This window comes from Geotrypetes seraphini, chromosome 1 (genome assembly GCF_902459505.1).
Source record: "Geotrypetes seraphini chromosome 1, aGeoSer1.1, whole genome shotgun sequence".
NCBI lineage: Eukaryota > Metazoa > Chordata > Amphibia > Gymnophiona > Dermophiidae > Geotrypetes > Geotrypetes seraphini.
In genome coordinates this window covers 390,432,632-390,450,129 of record NC_047084.1, presented here as the reverse complement: position 1 = coordinate 390,450,129, position 17,498 = coordinate 390,432,632, and positions in this window count along the sequence as shown.

The following is a 17,498-nucleotide window of genomic DNA, read 5'->3' as shown; positions in this document are numbered from 1 at the left end:
GAGTAAGTCTTAACAGAGATTTCGGCAGTTGGAACCCAAGCACAGTACCGGGCAAAGCTTTGGATTCTTGCCCAGAAATAGCTAAGAAGGAAAAATTTAAAAAATTTAAATTGAATCAGGTTGGGCAGACTGGATAGACCATTCGGGTCTTTATCTGCTGTCATCTACTATGTTACTATGTAGAGGCTGTTTATTTGGGCAGAACAGCAACTGTTGGCCATCACAGTGCCACACACAGCCAGAGCGGACAATGTGCAAGCAGACTACCTCAGTAGACAGACATTGGATCCAGAAGAGTGGTCGTTCACCCTGTGGGTGTTCTAAGACATTATTGCATATTGGGGGCATTAGAAGTTCAATCTGATGGCAACGCCATGCAACAAAAAAGCGCTAGACCAGAAGGGCTGGATGCCCTGATGTAACCATAGCTGAAGTCCAGACTGCTGTATTTGTTTCCTCCATGGTCCCTGAAAAGCTGGGTGGTTCTTTACATAGCATCTTACCCAGGGACGGTGATCCTTGTGGCCCCAGATTGGCCCAGGCATCCTTGGTATGCGGATTTAGTACACCTAAAAGTGGACAAATGTCTCCAGCTCCAGGTGTATCTTGACTTGTTAACACAGGGGCTGATTGCTTTAGAAGATCCAGGTCACTTTGGACTTACAGTATGGCTCTTGATCATGCGGTGCTAGCCAAGAAAGGATATTCAGAAGTGGTCATTACCATCCTATTGAAGACGAAGAAACCATCCACTCTTTCGGCATTTGGCACGCCATGGGATACTTTTCAGTGCTGGTGCAATAAGGAGAATCTGGAGCCCAACAAAGCCCTAGTATTGGTACTGGCCTTCCTTCATGAGGGCCTGGACAAGAGATTAGCAGTGGCAGCCCTTAAGGTGCAGATGGAGATAGAGAGGGCAAGGTAGGGGGAGGGGTGGCACTGTACACCAGAAAAGGCATCAAAACTACGAGAATCACAGATGTCAAATACACCGGGGAATCCTTCTGGGTTAACCTGGCCAGAGGCAACCATAAATGTCTGTACCTTAGTGTAATATACAGACCTCCAAGACAGCAGGAAGACAAGGACATTGCATTAATCGACGACATTGAGAATATCACTTTACGGGGGGATAGGGTACTACTCGGGGATTTCAATATGCCAGATGCAGATTGGAATGCACTTTCAGCATCTACCAGCGGCAGCAGAAGGCTATTGTCCTCCATAAGGGGAGCACGACTCAAGCAATTGGTGTTAGAGCCTACTAGGGCCCAGGTGATACTGGATCTGGTACTCACCAATGGAGATAGCATCTCGGAAGTCTCGGTAGGCAATAAGCTAGCCTCCAGCGACCACAACATGATATGATTCAACCTCAAAAAGGGTTTCTCTAGATCAAGCACGACAACAAAAGTACTCAACTTTCAAGGCACGGACTTTAAACGCATGGGAGATTTTGTCCATCAGGCACTGCAAAACCAATGATGTGGAGACTATGTGGTCAACCTTGAAATCTACCCTACACACAGCAACAGACCACTGCATAAAATTGGTAGGTAAACAGCGAAGAAACAAGAGACCTCAATGGTTCACCGCAGAGATATCAGATCTTGTCAAAGACAAGAAGCGAGCATTCATTTCCTACAAACGCTCAGAGAAAAAAAGAGGCCAAAACAAAATATATGGCCATGTCAGCAGCTGTCAAACTGGCAGTCAGGGAGGCCAAGTTTAAAGTAGAAGAAAACTTAGCAAAGAACATCAAAAAGGGGGACAAATCTTTCTTCAGGTATGTTAGTGACAGAAAAAGAAACACGGATGGGATAGTACGCCTTAGAAAACCTGACGGGAATTACACAGAATCAGACACAGATAAAGCCGAACTACTGAATGAGTACTTCTGCTCAGTCTTCACCTGCAAGGCGCCAGGGTCCGGCCCACAGTTGCAGGAGAAGCATAACTCGGGTGACCTGTTTCAGAACCACGAGTTTACACCCAGTGATGTCTACAGCGAGCTATCAAAACTCAAGGTGAACAAAGCCATGGGACCGGACAATCTGCACCCCAGGGTACTCAGAGAGCTGTGTGATGTCCTAGCAGAACCGTGAGCCGTAATCTTCAATCTCTCCCCGAGTATGGGAAAAGTCCCTTTGGACTGGAAAACAGCCAACGTTGTTCCTCTGCACAAAAAGGGTTGCAGAGCAGAGGCTTCGAATTACAGACCGGTGAGCCTCACTTCAATCGTGAGTAAGCTCATGGAAACGCTAATCAAACGCAAATTAGACACTATTCTGAGCGAGGAGAATCTACACAATCCCCACCAACACGGTTTCACCAAGGTAGGTCGTGCCAATCCAATCTTATCAGCTTCTTTGACTGGGTAACTAGAAAGCTGGACCAGGGAGAACCCCTGGACGTCGTGTACTTGGACTTCAGTAAAGCTTTTGACAGCGTCCCCCACCGTAGATTATTGAACAAAATGAAATCAATGGGATTTGGTGCAACACTAACTGCATGGGTCAACGACTGGCTAAGTGGTAGACTTCAGAGGGTGTTGGTAAACGGTACCCTATCTAAGATGTCGAGGGTGACCAGTGGAGTGCCGCAGGGCTCGGTCCTGGGTCCGATCCTTTTCAACATATTCATAGGAGACCTGACGCAGGGGCTTCAAGGTAAACTAGCATTATTCGCCGACGATGCCAAATTATGTAACACTGTAAGTAAAAATGTTTTGTCCGACAGCATGTAACAAGACCTGCTTTTACTGGAACATTGGTCCACGACCTGGCAGCTGGGCTTCAACGCGAAAAAATGCAAGATCATGCACCTTGGCACCAATAATCCGTGCAGAACATACACACTAAATGGCGAGACCTTGGCTAGGACTGCGGCAGAGCGGGATTTAGGGGTGATCATTAGTAGAGACATGAAAGCAGCCATTCAAGTGGAAAAGGCTTCATCCAGGGCTAGACAAATGCTGGGTTGTATCCGTAGAAGCTTTGTTAGCCGGAAGCCGGAGGTCATAATGCCATTGTACAGGACCATGGTGAGACCTCACCTGGAGTACTGTGTGCAATTCTGGAGGCCACACTACCGTAAAGATTGCATTACATTACATTACGGATTTCTATTCCGCCTATACCTTGCAGTTCAAGGCGGATTACAAAAGATTTGACTGGACATTTTCCAGTGAAGATACATTTTTTTTTTTTTTATAACAGAGGAGAGATAGCTGGATAGATTCCGAGGGGAACTTCCGAGTTGGAGGTAAATTGAAAATGCAGAACTAGTGATTTAAGTAAATAGATTACAGTTAGAGTAGGCAAGATTACTATACATTTCAGGGATCTGTTTACTTGGTAGGTGTTTTGGGGTGTTTTTTTTAGGGGGGAATTATCTGGAGGTATGGTGATGATATGGTGATGAGGGTTAAGATTTTTGGATGAATTTTTTGAAGAGTAGGGTTTTGATTTCTTTTCGGAAGGTTTAGTAGTCGTCCGTTGTCATCAGCAGGTTGGAGATGGTATGGTTGAGTTTTGCTGCTTGTGTTGCTAGAAGGTTGTCAAACATTTTCTTGCGCTGTGTGCCTTTGAGTGGGGGGAAGGCAAAAGGGTTCAGAGTTCTTCTGTGTTTTGAGGTGAACAAAGCCATGGGATGTGCTGAGAGTGCTGAGAGTGCTGAGAGTTGAGTGCTGAGTTGAGTGTTGAGTGCTGAGAGTTGAGTCGGTTCAACGCATGGCCACCAGGATGATTTTGGGGCTCAAAGATTTCTCATACGAAGAAAGGCTGCACATATTGCGGCTATACTCTCTTGAAGAGCGTAGGGAAAGGGGAGACATGATTGAGACATTTAAGTGCATCACTGGTCGCATAGAGGTGGAAGACGACATTTTCTTTCTCAAAGGTCCCTCGACCACAAGAGGACATCCGCTGAATATCAAGGGCGGGAAATTTCATGGGGATACCAGGAAGTACTTCTTCACAGAAAGGGTGGTGGACCATTGGAACGAACTCCCGGAGCAGGTGATCATGGCCAGCAGCATACAAGATTTTAAGAAAAAATGGGATGCCCACATTGGATCTCTACGAGGGTAGTGTAGAGGTAATGCCACCTGTGAGTGACCCCCTGGAGGGTAGTTTGGGGTGGGTTAATAGAGTGGGCAGACTTGATGGACCATGGCCCTTTTCTGCCGTCATCTTTCTATGTTTCTATGACTTGCTTTAGAGTCCAAGAGAAGCAAGTCTCCCTGGCTGCTCACTCAGACATTATAAGATTCTTCAAAGGAGCCCTGAGGCTCAGGCCACCAATCCGAGATCCCTTCATTTCCTAGAATCTCAACATCATGTTAGAGAGTCTTCAAAGGACCTTGTATGAGCCTTTGTAGTCATGTTTATCTCATGGATCTTACGATCAAAGCGGTGTTCCTAGTTGCAATTAACTCAGCCAGAAGAGTCTCATAATTTCAAGCTTTGCCATGCAGGGACCCGTTTCTGACGATCACAGAAATGGGAGTGACCTTGTGTACAGTAGCTTCCTTTTTGCTAAAGGTTGTTGCAGCATTTCACATCAACCAGGAAGTCAGACTACCATCCTTTCAACCTATAGGTTCTAAGAAGAAAGACAAAACTTTCAATCTGCTGGCTGTCTTCAGAGTTCTCTTGCATTACCTGGAAGTGACTAATGAGTTTCAACTATCAGACCATCTCTTTGTTCTAACAAAGAGTCAACCTGAGCAGACCAGCCTCTAAGACCACCGTTTCCCAGTAGATTTGGACAGTGATCTCCTCCACCTACATTGTCTGGTGTAGTTCAAAGCATATTTGACCAGAGGAGTAGCCTCTTTTTGGGCGGAATTGAGGGTAATACCTCCAGAGGAAACATGTAGATCTGTGCCATGGTCTTCACTACACACGTTCACTAAATTCTAAAGGGTGGATGTTCCACCCAGGACTAGGGACTGCTTAGGTATGTCCCTAAGGTTCAGCATACCAGTCCCATTACACTGGAAAAAGAGATTAGGTTCTTACCTTGATAATATATTTGCCAGTAGATAAGAATGGTATGGTGAACCCTCCCCACCCCACCACCCAATAATTTCTGATGTGCCTGTTTCTGCCTTATGCTTCATGGTCCTCTTCATAGCTAAGACTTCTCTGCCAGTCAGACTATGGGTTCAGAATCAGTTTGTAAATAGTATCTCAAGAGATAATTGTGGTCCACTAATATTCAAGCTGCTGCTTTTATTTGATATGTTTTACTGTTCAATGGTAATGTTCGTTAATTTATACGTTGAAGTTTCATTATTGACTGTTAGAATGTTATATGAGCAGATCAGAACCCTGGTTTTGGGGGGTTCACCATATCTCTCCTTCTCCTGTGTTTTACTCTAGAGCTCTTGCATGTGAAAACCCCTATAGCACCCTCTAGCTTCAGCACTATTCTGACCCAAGTCAACAGCAAGTAAATCTCCCTGGAATCAAAGCACACTTCTGCCAAAATGCACTAAAGTTGTTTGTAAAATTTTCAAGGAATTCCAGAGCATGTATGAGCTTCATTGTACACCTGGTAGGTAGAAAAGACTTCACAACAGTATTACAACAAAGTAATAACAAATATTTATTGCACATGTTAGAGTAAAAACATAGCCTCAATACTGGAACATAAAAAAAATCTTTAGGCTCACTAAAGTGCTTTCATCAATTGCAACTTGACAATATTAATATAAAGTGCCTTTCTTTGAAACAGCTGAAATCAGACATTAACATTTTCTTTAAAACTCAATTTCTTGAGACTTAACACTTATCATGTATTCATTCTTCCAGACTCCACTCAGTATAAACCTGTCACCTTACAAGCACAGTAGCCCAGATAAATACTCTGGTATTTTACTTAATTTCTAATTAGCTTTTGTTTTCCTTTAATACCAAGTTACTTTGTATCAATGTATTTTATTCTCTTTTTGTTCCTACAGGAAGCCTCAACAATTAAAAAGACCTCTCTTAGATTCAGGTAAGTTGTATTAAGTAAGTAAAACTTCATTAAAAACTGGTACCAGTATAAAGTGCTTTTCTCTTCTTTAACAAAATTATCTAAAATCAGATAGGTACTTCTACCCTATTTCTCAGTTTCTGATTGTCTCTATATAACTCTGAAAAGAAATCAATGTTCATACACTTTTCCTTTATATTTCCACAGGAGACTCAACCACTAGAAGGGTTTCTGAATTCAAGATGTTTTATCAATGTTCTTTAAAACGTACCTCCTCCACCCTTCTTTACCACATTAGGCTTTTTTTTTTATCACCAACCGCGGTGGTATATGAGCGATGAAGCTAATACCAATAAAAAAATGCCTAATGTGGCTTTGTAAAAGGGGGGGGGGTTAACTTTTTTTAAAATGTAGGGTACACATTAAAAGAAAAGATGTAATTAAAAAAAAATCAAAAACATTCTTTTATTTCAGGCCTTCCCTACTTTCATGCATTGGAGCTCAGAGAAGATAGAACCTGGTCCTCTCTGCCAGCAGATCAAATGCTTTCAGGAACTTTCTTCCAACTTGAACAGGACTTCAGAGTAGAAAATGACATGGTGACAAAATTCATCACCGTTCCCGTCCCAGCAGATAACCGCGGGAAACCATCCCATGTCATTCTTTAGTGTCTATCTCAGCCTCAGTCCTGCTACACCAGCATTCTTCAATGCAAGGCTTGAGGGTCAGTGGCTGTGCCCATTCATACTCTGATTCTTCCCTCTCTCCTTAAAGAATGACATGGAGATGGCTTCCCACGATTATCCACGGGGATGGGAACAGTGATAAATTTTCTCACTGTGTCATTCTCTACTTCAGAACTTCACAGGAAAAGTTGCTCCTACTGCTTGTCTTTAATAAATAAAAAATAGAACCTATCTCCCTCTGTGGTGTTTCTTAAATGTGTCCTCCTCCAGCTAGAACCTAATGTGACTAGTTTCTCCCCAGAAAAAGAAATAAAATTTGATTGTTCACTCTAACTGGAATCCAACCCCTTTTAGGAGTGTGCATGATCAAATACTATCATTCAGAAACTGCCTTCGTGTCACATTCACAGTACTACAGCACATCTCAATTTAAACACCTACTAGAACATACAAACAGTGCTGCAGGCTTTCTTCCAGCTTCGTCTAAGACTTAGGGCTCCTTTTACAAAGGTGCGCTAGCGGTTTTAGCGTGCACACTAGCCGCTACTGCCTCCTTTTAAGCAGGCGGTAATTTTTCATAGTCTCACTTGAAAACCAACTTAAGTTTTATTTTGTTTGTTTGTTTTTTTTTTAATATGAAGGAAAGCAGAATAAAAAATAGAATTCCCCAACAATCAAGTAGCTTCTTCTGCTTAAGGCTGAAACTAACTTTCAGGGTTTTCACCAAAAAACCTCACACAGCCCAGCAAACTCATTTAAAAATTTCTCTGACCTTCCCAAAACAGGTCTAACTTAAGTTTTCCAACCAAAGGCAACATTTTCCAGTCTTTTTCTCTCACTTTAAAACTCATAACTGAATATTTCAATAGCAAGTTTTGTTTTTTTCTAAAATGTCAGGAAAACCTCAGAAATACTTTTAATTCATTCAAACAACATTACTAATCACAGTTCACACTGATACAATATTAAATAAACCTTTTCTAACCAAATTTACTTTTAAAGAACCATCTCACAGGATACAGTCACAGATCAAACCTTAACTCTTCTTCAAAGCTGGTCTCCAACTGCCAATGAAATTTCTCAGAACCCACACACAATATTCCAAACTTGGAACTCCACACACACACTTTATTCATACACGCTAATACAAAACACACACATGCACACTAACAATTTTACATGCCTCTCCCCGCTGCCTGCACCTGGGCTACCAGGGGTTTTGGAAACAAAAAAACATGACGGCAGATAAAGGCCAAATAGCCAATCTAGTATGCCCATCCACAGTAACCATTATCTCGTTCTCTCTCCAAGAGATCCCATGTGCCTATCCCAGGCTCTCTTGAATTCAGACACAGTCTCTGTTTCCACCACCTCTTCCAGGAGACTGTTCAATGCATCTACCACCCTTTCCATAAAAAAGTATTTCCTCAGATTACTCTGGAGCCTAACACCTTTTAACTTCATCCTATGCACTCTCATTGCAGAGTTTCCTTTCAAATGAAAGAGACTCGACTCATGCACATTTATATTACGTAGGTATTTAAACGTCTCTATCATATCTCCCCTCTCCCTCCTTTCCTTCAAAGTATACAGATTGAGATCTTTAAGTCTGTCCCCATACACCTTATCACGAAGACCACACATCATTTTAGTAGCCTTCCTTTGGACCGACTCCATCCTTTTTATATCTTTTTGAAGGTGCGGCCTCTAAAATTGTACACAATATTCTAAATGAGTTTTGAAAAGCCATCCGGACCCCCGGTCATGTCCTCGAAAAGGAGGTGTGCATATCTAGCAAGCATGTCTAGCATGCATATCTAGTGTGCACATGCATATTCAGCCTAAGGCTTTACTAGGCTACCAAAAGCCTTCTTGGACCCTGACCTCCCATAGCCAGGGTCCTAACAAGCCACTGCCATCTTAAACAGGCCCTGAGACACCCCCCCCCAAACAACCCAGGTGTCCCTCCCAAATCTGGCATACTCCCGTGTGCATCTGCCAGGGGTCCTGGCCCAGCCAGGCCCTTACTGGCCTACTGGTAATCCTTGGGACCTGGCCTATAGGAGGGGCCTTAAGCAACCTGGGCCAATCAGAGACTTAGGTCCCTCTCTGGAACATTCCAGGATGCACTGGGGAGGAGAAAGCCCACCATTTTGAAGAGGTGGGCCTGCTGGCTGGAGTAGGAGGCATCTCTCCAGCCAGCTTTCATAAACAAGGGAGGGTGGGGGGGGGGGGTCATTGGAGGCATGGAGTTCATCCCTCCTGCTGCCGGTGGGGGGGGGGGGGGTAGGATTGGAGGGGTTGTTGGCAATGGGAGGGAGTGTGCATCTCTCCTGCTGCTGGGAGGGGCCTCAGGAAGGTTGCTTAACTGCAGCAAAGGGAGGGAGTGGGCATCCCTCCCGCTGCCAGGGGAGGGGGGGGTTGCTTGATGGTGGCAAAATTTTCTGGGAGGTCTGAGCAGTCAAGCCTTACTTTCCTGTCAATGCCTGAGTCAATCAGTGCTCAGGCACTGACCAAGAAAGTAAGGCTAGGACAGCTCAGATCTGCTCGAAAATTTTGTTCGCAAATATAGCATAACAAGGTTAGGGAATCACTTGGCAACAGAGAATCGCCAGGAGTGCTCATTTAAATATTAATGACTTTGTTGTAATACCTTTGCATGGCAGAGTCGGAGACTGTTAGGAAGCTCGGAAAAGACCATGGTAAGCCATTTTGATAATCCACTACTAAAATAAATGAACCCTAAACTGGCTGGAATCAGTTTAGTAACCTTGTTAAAGTTTTAAGAATCTTCCCTTCAAGTTACCTCACCTTTAGAAAGCTACTTAAAACTTACCTATTTGTTAAATACCTATCTGTTCAATAACTTTGTTTCATGGAGTTTTTCTCTCCTGTTATGCTTTTTATTGAGTTGGATCGCTCTAAATCTAATAGATGCTGGCATTGTCATCTTGAAGCAGGAACTTTAGACCATTTATTGTTCTATTGTCCATTTATTATGGCTTTTTGGAAATCAATTTGGGGCCAAAATAATAGTTTATTAGAAAATCTGGTGGCATTGTCATATGATACTATATTATTTGGCACGTCAATGAGGGCAAAGAATCAGTTATCTTCGAATAACAACAAGCTTTTGCTTATAATGACAGGGGTAGCCATACAACAAATTACATGCAATTGGAAGGACTGGAACAGATTGAATTATAATTTTTGGTGGAACTCGTGCCATATATATGAAATGGAAAGAACTATAGCTACACAGCAGGGGTACTTAAGGAAGTTTCAAGATTTGTGGGAGCCATTAACAAAATATTGTAATGAATAGATACCATTTTTCCCTCAAATTTATAAGTTCATTATATGGGGAGGGTGGGGAGGGAGGGAGATAATATTAAATGATATGAATTATTGCTGATTATTAAGTGTTATATTTAATGTTAAAATTTTTCAACCTAATGTCACACCTATTGTAAGTTTTAAAATGAATAAAGATTTTATTTTAAAAAAATATATATACTAGTATTTTAGCCCGTTACATTAACGGGTGCTAGAAGTCTGGTTGGCTCTCATAGTCCCTTCTACGGCCTTCTACGGCCCCGAAGCAGCGTGTGTAGAGTGATGCAGACGCTGCTGGAGTCGGCAGGTTTGGAGTCAGGATCGCAGGAAGGGAAGGGAGGGGGGGGCGGCAAGGCGAAGAACTACTTTTACCAGAGCAGGGAGTCCAGCGCTGGCGGCCAGTCCTGCCGGCGAGTGTAGTTAGGTGCTGTAAGGCTGGGGACTCGCACATGCGCACTCCTGCCACCACGGACCTACATCTCACGGAACAGGGAAAATGGAACACGCAGGTAGGAGTGCGCATGCGCGGCTAGGGTTTTATTATATAGGATATTTGTTCTCCTGGTATTCTCTTTCTCAGTGATATGCATATGTGGGCTTTGCATGGTTTTGAAATTTCTCAGCATTGTAAAACTGATTATAGAAGTTGATGTCTTTCCTTTACTTATTCTACTTTCGCTCCATCTCTTATCTGACTAGATGCTTCTCCCCCACTCCACCCCCATGCACCTTGCATTTATTTTTAAAAGCAAACATTCTGTCGTGCTACCAGGTTTTTGTCTGATATTTATTTTCTGGTAAAAGAAAACAAAGAGCTCCTTTTGCAAAGGTGCGCTAGCGTTTTTAGCGTACGCACAAGATTAGTGTGCGCTACAGTGCGTGCCAGCTGAAGATTTACTGTTTGCTTAAAAGAAGGCAGCAGCGGCTAGCGTGCGGGCATTTTAGCGCACCTTTGTAAAAGGAGCCCAAAATGTTTCAGTAAAGTAGAAACTTTTAGAAGGCTAATGAATATTTGATGATGCGTTCTTTATGAAATGCTAACTTCCTTCTTTTAGGCACTATAACCTTCTTAGTTTTAAACATGTGTTAGCTCCATAATGGTAACCTCTACTTTTTGTTGTTCTACTACTTGTTTCTGAAAATATTAAATCACTTTTGCTGTTTTATTTTTCCCCACTTTTGGTCGTACACTGCTGAACACCAGTTCTAAAACGGCATCTTATTAACGTAAGTTGGCACTAGTGTGCCTATACTGTATTTAGGTGCAAACGTTTACACCAGGTCTACAGTTGGTGTAACTGTTGGCACCTAAAAAGGCAGGTTCATGAATGCTGACATGTTGGGGCATAGCAATTTATTTAAACTGGTTTGGGGCCCGTTGACCTGTTTCATTACTTCATTATAGTTGTCTTTAATTTTTGTTTATTTCCACACACATCCAGGGAAGGGTGAGGGGGGGGGAGGGGGTTATTTCTTTTCTTTGTCTTAATCCTTGATGAAATGTAATGGAAGGAAAGGAGGGATTTATTCTTTATGCAGTGTTATCGATTATAAGTGTTTAACTTGCTGATTAATGCAAATATACGGTTATTGTACTTTTGTTGGTCTTAAAAATCAATAAAGATTTATATTTAAAAAAAGGTAGGTTCATAACAAAGGATTCTATAAGTTAAGCGGGTAAACACTGGCCCTTCCTCTGCTCCGCCACTCCCTTCCCCTATGCCCCCCTCCCTTACAATTACATAATTAATGCATAATTACAGAATAGTGGTTCAGCACGCTCTTGCCATTTAAGCACACAAGTGTAAAACAGATGCTTAAATCACAAGGCCAACCTTATATATAAAGGGGATTATTACTAAGTTGAATTTACTTGTGTGGTTTTTGTTTTGGATGATGGATATAAAAACTGTATCAGATCCTGCAAGAATAAAAACTGTTCGGATCTGGTTTTAAAACTTGGCCATTCTGTACTGCTGGATGCTGCTGATAGAAACCATCCCTTGGAGTTACTGGACACAAAACTGCTAGTGATTTTATCCATCTGCCCTCTGTGCTATACTGGCTAGCCAGTCTAGGGTGTCAATTCCAGCACTATTTTGTCCTTTCAACGTGTTAGTAACCAAGCTGAAGTCAGCAAACCAGAGCACAGAAAATGCATTTGCAGGTAATTAGTAACAATCAAGGCTGCAGTGAAACTGCTGACTACAGCACTAATGAGCTGGGCTTGCAAATAGAGAGCACACTTATGAACCGTGGCAATAAGAGCAGGGATTTTTTTCTCAACCTTAATATCTAATCTGGCAGAAAAACGATGAACAGAAACCAAGTTGTCTTCTAATCAGAGACTTAATCACTATCTTGGAGATGTAGAGAACTGGAGGCAAAAACTGCTGCAGCTAGTTTTTAATCAAAACCTTTCAATCTACAGAACACACTGTAAAGCTATTTGTTTCATGCTTTTACACAATATATTTCAACTATAAAGTCTTCCACAGTTTTGATCTCAATGATTTTCACTGTAAACTTCTTTTACTAATTTAACAGGGAAAGATTAACCCTTTGATGGCTCTATGCAAATAAAGAGATTATATGTAGTTACCCTGGGAAGCTCTTTTCCAGTAGATAGGTGAGACATTCTAAACCAGGGATGTCAAAGACCCTCCTGGAGGGCTGCAATCCAGTCGGGTTTTCAGGATTTCCTCAATGAATATGCATGAGATCTATTAGCATACAATGAAAGCAGTGCGTGCAAATAGATCTCATGCACATTCATTGGGGAAATCCTGAAAACCCGACTGGATTGCGGCCCTCCAGGAGGGACTTTGACACCCCTGTTCTAAACAGATGGGTTGTGTCCCCAGGGCCGCATGCCATCTGCAGAAGGAATCCACTCCGGATTTTTTCTCTCTGCCTCAGGTGTACTTCAATGGGCTCCTTAGCTCTACCTACAGTAAGTACCCAAGCACCGAGAGCCACTACATAAATGTGAAGCAGAGACACCCATGGCAAGTTCAGCAACAACCTTTCTGCTCAAAAAGTTACATAAGAACATCAACTGTAAACAGCCAACAAAGGCCTCAAAGGAGCTCAGAAACTACTCCCACAGAAAAAGGAACACATATACAGTATCCTTTCCAGCAGTGGCGTACCTAGGGTATGTGGCACCCGGGGCCCATCATTTTTTGACACCCCCCCCCCCCCCATGGAAAAAATTTTTTTTTTTTTTTTTTTGCAATAACCATGAAATGGAATAAATGGTCAGAATAGAAACAGGCAGTGAAAATTTTCTTTTATTGAACCTCATTTATGTAACCATTATTCCAAACATAACATAACATAAATTATGTCGGAATTGTCATGACATCAGAAGTACATATGGAGTAGTTGCAGGTGATGCTTGGGACAGTTCTGATTATGTTAGTTTGGTTTTATGTGTTTTTTGAATAGAAGGGTTTTTATTTCTTTTTTTAAGGTTTTGTAGTTTGTGGTCGAGGTCAATAGGTTGTAGAGTTGGGGGTCAAGTGTTGCAGCTCGAATGGCTAGGAGGTTGTCGAACAGTTTTTTTCTTTTGACGTTTTTGGTTGGAGGGTGTGTGAATGGTGCGTGAGTTCTCCTATGTCTGTTTGAAGTGGATTGAATTATTTAGCTGAAGAAATTAGTTACCCCCCCATTCCACACACATTAATTCTCTTCCATTTTTGTTCCCATTATAAAAAAACACTGATAAGTTCCCAGGAAAAAAATACATTAAAATAAGAAGTGAAAACAAAGGCCCCTACAGATGAGAACATAACATAAGAATAGCCTAACTGGGTCACACCAATGGTCCATCATGCCCAGTAGCCCATTCTCATGGTAGCCAATAGTGCTGCCCGATTCAGAGAAAAATATTTCATTCGATTCGATTCACCCTGTTGAATCGATTTTTCGATTAGATTCACTGTTAATGACACCGCTTTTTAAGTTTAAACAAAGTATAACAATAAATTTCACAACAACAATAAATTTCACAAAGTACTTAAAAAAAAAAAAATCACATTTTTCCATTAAAGCAGTTCTGGAGACATTTGCTTGAACAGTCTTTTTTCCCAGTCCATAAGCAAGCAATATGAAAAAGATTTCCTTAATTATCTACTCAAACATTTTTGCTATTTACTTTCATTGTACCTAGACTATTATTCAGTAGAAAAAATTTAGTTTGTTCAATCAAGCAGAACATTCACTCATAGAAGTCCAATGTCCACACAGGATTTGATTGAACAAACCATATTTTTTCTACTGAATAATAGTTTAGGTATACTGAATAGCAAAAATGTTAAAGCCACACAGAAAAGCAGTAAAAGTCAATAGGTTCTCCAAGTGGGAACAACCTGATGTCTCAGCACTTGAGGAAAAGACCACGTAATAATGTTTATAAGATAAATCATATAAATGATTATACTGAAGCAGGGTGTCCTCAGCGTGAGAGGTAAGCGAGAGGAGAGAATTCTCCAGTGCTTTACACAATAAGGCTCCTCTGCCTGCAGTGCACACCATCATAGGACACCTCAGGTGTGCTCAAATTAATCAATGTGATAAATTAAACAGTGATAAACAATTGGTCAATCACAAGAGTGCAAGATCAAACAGGTTGTTCCCACTCAGAGAACCTATTGACTTTACTGCTTTTCTGTGTGAGTAGATAATTAAGCAAATTTCTGATAGCCTACAGAACTGATTCTCACCTTCCATCCCCAGCCCCCAAGACTTACCAGACCCCCCCTGCCGATGCATTTACTTACTGCCTGAACTGGATATTAAATCGTGGGGAAGAGAGGAGAAATGCGGGGAAAGAGCCAGCCAAAACTAGTATTTGTTGCTGCTGAGTGCACCAATCCAGGGCAAGCAGACGCTTCCCCCATGTCTTAATAACAGACAATGGACTTTTCCTCCAGGAATTTGTCCAAACCTTTCTTAAAACCAGCTACGCTATCTACTTTTAACATAACTTCTGGCCACTTCATTTTTAAGCTTAGATCTTTCCTTCCAAACAGAGACCTTGCTAGATGTCAAATACAGCACAAGGTAACTTCACATGGACTTAACTGTGCAGGAAATGAATCTCCTCATACACCCACCATATAGTGCAAAAATGTGCAAAGGTCTGTTTTTTTCTTTCGATCACTACATAGCCTAATGCCACACAAGCAGCGCTGTTACAAACATATTCTGAAGGTCAATGCTAAGGTTGACAAAGTTTCCTTCCTTGGACCAGAAGGAGATACTGACAAACCACTGGAAGAGATTCTAAAACAACTACCCAGAAATAACACCCAAAGACCCACTCAGTGTGTGAACCAGTTGAGTGGAGTGGACTAACTGGGGGTGGAAATGGGCCCAGAGTTTGCTCAGCAGAATTTCCCAGACTACCTCTTCCTCTCAACACACTGACATGCTACCACCACCACCAACACTAGGAACACCTCACCGAGTATGCCAGCAATGCTTATAAACTTTATAAAACACATTATTATATTTTCTTATAAAGCATATATTTTAACTGAACTCAGCCTTGCCATTCACAAAAATAGAAAAGTTCCCATTTCAAGCTGTCTCATGTACACTTTTCAAATCTAACATATTGTAATCACAAAACAGAAAATAAAATTATTTTTTCTACCTTTTGTTCTCTGATCAATATTCAAATCTTGTTGGTCCCAGGCTCTTGTTGTCTTGCTTGCCAGGGTCTCCTTTCTCCGTGCTAACCATCCGTCTGCCATCTCTGTTCTCCCCTTCCGTTTCCCTTCCCTCTCCCGGAGATCTGGCATCTTTCCTTTTTTTTGTCTCCATCCACAGATTCACCTTTTCTCAACTCCCCACCACCCCAGGATCCACCATCTCTCCCTTTCTGTTCCCAACTATCCTCCTATCCAGTATCTCTATCCCCCCTCCACACCATCCCCTGTTTCCAAGTTCTCTCCCTTTCTGTTCCTTCCCTCCCTAAATCCCATTATGCACCATCTCTCTCCCACTCCTCTGTTTTTAGACCCATTATTTCTAACCCCCAAAGTCTGGCATATGCACGTATCTTTGAACCCCCCCTTCCCTCTCTCCCTCTGTGTACTTTTACACCAGGACCCCCCTCCCCCAAAGGTCTGTCCCCCCTCAGAAGGGCTACACCCCACCCCTGAAGACCTGCACCCCCCGAAGGACTTTACCTCCCACCCGAAGGTCTGTCCCCCTCTGAACGCCTAAACCCCACCCCTGAAGGCCTGCACCCTCCCCGAAGGATTGTACCCCCCACCCGAAGGTCTGTCCCCCCCTGAAGGCCTGCACCCATCCCGAAGGCCTGCACCCCCCCCGAATGCCTGCACCCCCCCCGAAGGCCTGCACCCCCGAAGGCCTGTCCCCCCCCCCTTGAAGGCCTGACCCCCCCTTGAAGGCCTGCCTGCTTGTCCCCCCTTGAAGGCCTATCCCCCCTTAAAGGTCTGCCTGTCCCACCCCCTTGTAGGCCTGTCCCCCCTTAAAGGTCTGCCTGTCCCACCCCCTTGTAGGCCTGTCCCCCCCTTGAAGGCCCGCCCCCCCCCTTGAAGGCCTGCCTGCTTGTCCCCCCTTGAAGGCCTGTCCCCCCCTTGAAGGTTGGCACCCCCCCAAAGGCCTGCACCCCCTTGAAGGCCTGTCCCACCCCCTTGTAGGCCTGTCCCCCCCTTGAAGGCCTGCCTGCTTGTCCCCCCTTGAAGGCCTGTCCCCCCCCTTGAAGGCCTGCACCCCCCCTTGAAGGTTGGCACCCCCCCAAAGGCCTGCACCCCCTTGAAGGCCTGTCCCACCCCCTTGTAGGCCTGTCCCCCCCTTGAAGGCCTGCCTGCCTGTCCCCCCCTTGAAGGCCTGCACCCCCTTGAAGGTCTGCACCCCCCCCCCGAAGGCCTGCACCCCCCCGAAGGCCTGTCCCCCCACTTGAAGGCCTGCCTGCCTGTCCCCCCCTTGAAGGCCTGCACCCCCTTGAAGGTCGGCACCCCCCCTGAAGGCATGCACCCCCCCTGAAGGCCTGTCCCCCCTTGAAGGCCTGTCCCCCCCCCTTGTAGGCCTGCACCCCCTTGTAGGCCTGTCCCCCCCCTTGTAGGCCTGTCCCCCCCTTGAAGGCCTGCCTGCCTGTCCCCCCCTTGAAGGCCTGCACCCCCTTGAAGGTCTGCACCCCCCCCCGAAGACCTGCACCCCCCCTTGAAAGCCTGCCTGCCTGCCTGTCACCCCCCTCCCCCTTGAAAGTCTGCCTGCCCGCCCGCCCGCCCCACCCTGAAGGCCTGATGCCCCGACCCACCCCGAAGGACCATTCGCCCCCCTGGCCTCCCCGCACTACCTATGAAGTAGCCGCAGCAGGATCGCGACGTCAGCTATCTTTGCGCTGCTTAGGAGCTGCTTCCTGCGCCGGGCTACCTTAAGCTACTGCCCCCCCCACGCCCGAAGGACCGCTCGCCCCACTGACCTTCCAGCACACCTATGAAGCAGCCCGCA